We start from the raw sequence: 7,269 nt of genomic DNA on the forward strand, positions 1-7,269 counted from the left end.
CGCTACCCGAGTCCTTTGGTTAAAAACGTGTTCTAAGTGTTATTAACAGGCTAAGGTGAAAATCAATAAAAAGGAAAGGATATGTTTTATTTGATACATAAAACTGTTCATGGGCCCACAAGAACATTTACAAGGTATTTACAACCCAAAAAGGTCATTACAGTTCCAAAATTACAAACCCGCCAACCTAAGCGGCAAAAATAGGGTAAACCCCTTAGTTCCTCTGAGAACTCCTTGGCTGTGGTGGTCAAGCGGCCGCATATGTACACATCACCACTTAAGCTCTCCACTCAAGGCTGGGTGAGCTTTTCTTTCCCTTTACCTACACCACATAGCACCCATGAGCCAAAGCCCAGCAAGAAAACATAGTATTATATGTAAACATTATCAAATTATTATCATTATAATCACACAGAGCTCATAGCTCTTAAACAGATGAGTGAATATCACATGAGGTTCTAGAAAACCATACTAAGTGACTGACAAGCAAGTCACTAATTAATCAGAAGAGTGGCTGCTAGGTAAGCCACTAGCCTTAAACAAATGAGAGACTGATGGGTAAGTCTCTAACTTAACAGATGAGTGACTGATGGGTAAGTCACACAAGCGCTTATAATATTCATCGAACTTGAGGTCGGTCCGGCATTAATGCTCTTTGAGTCATCCAATGCAGATATCGATTAGATATAATATTTATTGGCTTGCGTGGAACACACTAAGGCCATCCTGACTAATGAGTCAGCACTATGTGACCAGTGCCCAGTACCACTGTCGAACCTGACTAATAAGTCACAGCTTCACAGTTGATACTGGCACCTTTGCCAAATCTGACTAATGAGTCAGTACCATGCACAAGTGAGCAAGATTTGTTAAGCATTCAATAATCAATTCATGTCCACATTTACACAACCAACATGCCTCAAGAACAACCATGCATGTCACATATGGGGTGCAGTTCTCTTACCTCTGATTCGAGCTAGAATGAACAAAAGAACGACCCTTGAGAACGGTTTAGCTTCTAGTCCTTTAGCGGTTACCTAATCATAACACATTAAAGGATACCATCAATAACATGATCAACATAGGTTCTCAAACCAATATCTAGCCTCCAAGACATCAATCCAAACCAATCCAAGTAGTAGGAGTGATTCCGAGGCCTAAAACCATGTTCCAAGGGTCAAAACATGCAAACGGGCTCAACCCTGCTCAAGAGCCGCGGCCCTGGCACCTTGTGCCGCGGCCCCCAGAAAAACCTGAAGCAAGCGCCGCGGCGCCCAATACCAAGGGCCGCGGCGCCCAGCAAGAACATAACCACCTCACCTGCTTCATCGAACTAGGGCCACGACGCCCAAGAACAAGGCCGCGGCCCCCAACCCTGGGCCATTCCCAAACGTGTTCTTAACACTCCAAGACCTCCAAAATCATACCTAAACATTCCGCAATCATCAAATCAAAGTTCCCAAGCTTCCCAATGCATCAAAACCCTCAAAACCCAAGGTTCAAATGAACCGAAAACTCAGCAATTTACAAAGTCCAATTCAAAGCTTAGAAACTCTAAAAACTCAAAACTTTAAACTTAGATTACCTTCGATTAGGTTGTTTTCCATTAAATCATTTGGTTAAGAAGCTTCTAATCTTTCCTAGGATCGCTATGCCTCGATCCTCGCTCGATTCTGACTCCTAGAACTCGAGATTTCTTCGAAAATGATTCGGATGGCAAATATGAACTAATGAAGGAGAACGAGAGGTTTTCTAATCGTACGTTCTATTTGACAAGCTACTTCAAGCTTAAGTAACCTCAAATAAAACCTTGTGCTCGGGGTCCCAAAAACACCCCCGGGGACATTATAGTCAAAACTTCCAGAATTTCATCGCGATCTCAATAACTCCCAATTTATCATCAAATAAACATTCTTTCTACTCGATAATTGACCCCGTTATGACAAAACCGCTAATCCACTAAATAAAACCGTCTCATGCCGAATAGCTCAATTATATCTCCATAATAATGGAATCTCATTCACAAATCACATTATGCACCCAAATACACAAATTTACCCTCAATGGGACAAATTATCAAAACATCATAATTATTCAAATGCGGACCCACATGCATGCATATAACATCATATTATAATATAATTCACGTAAACATGCATATATTCATTTAATGGCGTAATTAAACAATTACGGCCCTCCCGGCCTACTAAACCGCCACTAAACCACATCGGAGAATTCGGGGCATTACACCGATGATCGTGATTATCTTAGAAACGACATCGAAGAAGGAATATGGGTCGATTGTGAATCGACCAAAAATAAAATAAGAAAAAGAAGAAAACATGTTTAGTAAGTTATATAATTCATTAATACTTGTGATTATTTATTTGTATAATGCATTAACACTTGTGATTATTTATTTGTATAATGCATTAACACTTGTGATTATTAATTTGTGTGTTGCAGATGGCGGATAAAAGAGATGACAAAGAGAAACATCAGGTTCGTGGTAAAACAAGAATGAGTTACATGACCCAACAAAAAGCCAAAGGAATCAGGGAAAATCTTGAATGGAACGATTTGGGACTACCAATAGGTGATGTGTATACAAACATGATATCATATCTTGGCTCTAGAGTACGAGCCACGATTTCTATCAACTCAGGTGATTGGAGGAAGGTCCCACAAGATTTGAAAGACGGTCTATGGGAGGATATCATTGTAAGAAATTATCATTATGATATTTATTTATTTATGTGTGATATCCAAATTTAATAATTACTTTTCTTAATTGTATTCTCAGGGTGGTCACAACATTCCTCAAACCTTCAAACGTGAGATTTTGAAAAAAGCTGGTCAAATAACGAGAGATTTTAAAAGTGAACTCACTACCGAGTACATTAACCCTTTGGCTGAAATGGGTATGATGGAAGAACTCAAATTTCCTCCGAAGAAGTATAGCGATATAATTGACGAGAGGGAATGGTTAAAATTTGTATCTGGTCGTCTAAGTCAAGAGCTTCAAAAAGTGCATCAAGAACAAAAAGCACGTGCATTACTAATGAAGTCAAGGCATCGAACCTCTCGTAGAGGAATGGATAATATAAGAGAAGATTTGGTAAGTATAATTGATATTAAAGTTTAAATAATGGTTGATATTATCGCAACATATAACTATAATTATCTTGTACATTACAGAAAAAAAACGAAATATTCAAAATCCAGAGAGGTATCAAGTTTGGGTTAGATCGCATGAAAAAAATAAAGTTCTCGTGACAGAGCTGGACCAACAGATTGCCAAAAAGATAGTAAGTTTTCTAAGGTTTTGTAATCAATATATCGTTTTTATTTATATAAACTAATTTAACCAAACAATATCTTGAGTAGGAGGACGTCAAAGAAAAATTGAGTCGTGGCGAAATTATAGCTCAGGGTCGAGATGACATCTTGACTCAAGCATTAGGGACACCAGAACACCCAGGTCGTGTTCGAGTTGGCGGGTATGATACTTTATAATAGTTGTTTTCTTTTAAGAATTATTTAGATTGGTTTATTGATGAACTTTATTGATTATTTTGTAGTTTCACTGCGACCGTTTCCAAAATGTCTGGAAAAAAACATAAAACAATGACTGCAAAAGAGGAGGTTGCTCGGCTAAAAGTTGAGATTGAAGAGCTAAAAAGACATAAATTTAGGACAGAAGAGGAATTAGCTCAAAATGAAGAATATAATGAGGAAAACGATGAGTGTGGATACTATAATGAAGGACAATTTGATGAGGGACAATATTATGAGAATGATGAGGGACAATATTATGAGAATACAAGTGATGAAGTCTATCGACCTGCCCCCAATGCAGATGATCATTTTCATCAAACCGAAGACTACATTTTGATGAAGATGATGGATCATCAATTTATGAGTCTCCGCCACCACCGAGCTATGAAGTTTATTTGAGTTATGATAATATTGACAATGTAGTGGCTAAGGGTGTAATCATTGTACTAAACATGGGTAGCCAAATTGCCATCCATGGAAATGTGCTTGATTATTCAGTTGCGAGGGTTTGGCTTATAGATGTCTTACAAGAAGAAGATGAGATCCCTATTCCCTATGGTAACATACGATATGTTGGGGATGCATGAGACACATTCCTGCCTTGGCCAAAAAATTTAATTGTGACTTGTCAGGTATAAAATTATTTGCTTAGATATTTAAATTTTATTTTTAAATGGGTACACTATATTGATATGTTAAATGCTATTATGTAGGGTCCATCTTCATCTAAACACAAATCCCTATCACCAAGCCCACATTTATCATCAGTTGGACTCACGTAGTCATCCCCGCTGAAATAACTCAACCAGAACCTTCAAATTGGTTAACAGATAACCAATGGGACAAAATTGATCTGAGTCTAAAATTTATAGTGAAGGAGTATTATTCCATTAAAGGAATAGATGGGGTTGTACAAGTTCCTATTGTAACGCCCTGGTTACCCCAGAACAGTTACGGTGAACCAGAAAGTTGACTCATTTCCTGAGTCCTTTGGTTAAAAACGTGTTCTAAGTGTTATTAACAGGTTAAGGTGAAAACCAGTAAAAAGGAAAGGATATGTTTTATTGATACATAAAACTGTTCATGGGCCCACAAGAACATTTACAAGTTATTTACAACTCAAAAGGTCATTACTGTTCCAAAATTTCAAACCCCACTGACCTAAGCGGCAAAAATAGGGTAAACCCCCTAGTTCCTCTGAGAACTCCTTGGCCGTGGTGGTCAAGCGGCCGCATATGTACACATCACCACCTAAGCTCTCCACTCAAGGCTGGGTGAGCTTTTCTTTCCCTTTACCTACACCACATAGCACCCATGAGCCAAAGCCCACCAAGAAAACATAGTGTTATATATAAACATCATCAAATGATTATCATTATAATCACACAAAGCTCATAGCTTCCAAACAGATGAGTGAATATCACTTGAGGCTCTAGTAAACGTAACTGAGTGACTGACAAGCAAGTCACTAATTCAAATGGAAGAGTGGCTGCTAAGTAAGCCACTAGCCTTCAAGCGCTTATAATATTCATCGAACTTGAGGTTGGTCCGGCATTAATGCTCTTTGAGTCATTCAATGCAGAGAGTCGATTAGATATAATCTTTATTGGCTTGCGTTGAACACGCTAGGGCCATCCTGACTAATGTGTCAGTGCTATGTGACCAGTGCCCAGTACCACTGCCGAACCTGACTAATGAGTCACAGCTTCACAGCTGATACTAGCACCTTTGCCAAATCTGACTAATGAGTCAGTACCATGCACAAGTGAGCAACATTTGCTAAGTATTCCATAATTAATTCATGTCCACATCTATACAACCAACATGCCTCATGAATAACCATGCATGTCACATTTGGGGTGCAGTTCTCTTACCTCTGGTTCGAGCGAGAAATAATAATAAGAACGACTCCTGAGAACGATCGACCTTTGATTCCTTAGCAGTCACCTAATCACAACCAATTATAACCTCAATTAATGAGAATCAACATGGATAGGGATTTAACCTAAGCACCACTCTCGGGACCTCGAAACATGCCCACACGGTGAGTAGATTCGATCCCGGGCCTTAAGGATTGAAACCCCAAGTCAAAAACCCTTAAAAACACTCAAAACGGGACTTTGAAGGAACAGAGTAGCGCTACAGCACTCAACCCCTAGCGCCCCAGCACTATACTCAGAACCCCCAACATGCCCATCTGCCTCCTGAGTAGCGCTGTAGCGCCCTAAGGTGGGCGCTATAGCGCTACCTCCAGCACTGAAATGCCCTAAAACGCCCTTCTTCACCTCCTTCGATTCCCACCTGATACCAAAGCTTCCAAAACCCATTTTTGATGCCAAATGAACCCAAAAACCATCCTAACATACCCCAAACATCCCAACCATAGGAACCCTAGCCAAAACTCCCAACACTACCAAAGTCTCAACCTAGAAATCACAGCTGGAAAACAAAGCTAAAATAGTGCAAACCAAGGAATTCTATGGTTAGAAACTTACCCAAAGCTCAGCTTATGAAGCCCTTCAATGGAGGAACACACTCCCAAACTTCCAAGGCTTGCTTCCCAAGCTTGAATCCTCAAGATTGATTCAAAAATCACAAAGAAAACTGAAGGGAAGATGATACGGGAAAGCTCTCAAACGTGCTCTGTTTTTCTACCTCAACCTCAGCCAAAAATGGCTTATATCTATCCTAGGGGTGAAATGACCATTTTACCCCTAGGTCAATTTAAAGTTTCTAAAGGCTCCCAAGGGCATATCTGGTATTTTCTACCTATCTCGTTAATCAAAATTAACGCTCTCCAACTCCCACTATTCTCGATAAACTCAAACACCAATAATTCATATCCCGTTACCCTTTAATACCTGGTAACGCTCTAACCATTAAAATCACCCCGAGACTCAACCCGAGCCCCGATCTTAAACCTGTTGTGACTAGACTGCTAATCAACATTCCAAGATCGTCTCATGCCGAATGGCTCGAACAAACCCACATTATAATGTGGTCTCAACATATATCACCAACATGCATACATTTAACATCATATTATAATATAATCCACATATACATGAATTTTATCAATTAATGGCATAATTAAGCAAGTATGGCCCTCCCGGCCTACTATTCCCGCCATTAAACCATAACGGAGAATTCAGGGCATTACAACTATCCCCTCCTTATTGAAATTTCATCCTCAAAATTTAACTGAACAGCTCAGGATACTGGCTCTGCATGTCTGACTCCAGCTCCCAGGTCACTTCCTCGACCTTGCTGTTCCTCCACAATACCTTAACCAAAGGTATCGTCTTATTCTTGAGGACCTTGTCTTTTCTATCAAGTATCTGAACTGGCTACTCCTTAAAGGAGAGATCTGGTTCAAGCTCCAGATCCTCATAACTCAAAATATGGCTCACATCAGATACATACCTCCGAAGAGCTGATACGTGGAACACATTATGCACGACAGACAACACCGGAGGCAAAGCCAATCTGTAAGCCACCTGACCAATCCTCTCCAGGATCTCAAATGGACCTACAAATCTAGGACTTAGCTTGCCCTTCTTCCCAAACCCTGATGAGAAGCATCACAGTAAATCACAAACTTCTCCTGATCTGTCGGAAGACTCAGAATCGGAGCTGTAATCAATCTCTGCTTCAGTTCCTGGAAGCTGTTCTCACATTTATCTGACCACACAAATTTTTTATTCTTGCGTG

This window comes from Humulus lupulus, chromosome 2 (genome assembly GCF_963169125.1).
Source record: "Humulus lupulus chromosome 2, drHumLupu1.1, whole genome shotgun sequence".
NCBI classification, from domain to species: Eukaryota; Viridiplantae; Streptophyta; class Magnoliopsida; order Rosales; family Cannabaceae; genus Humulus; species Humulus lupulus.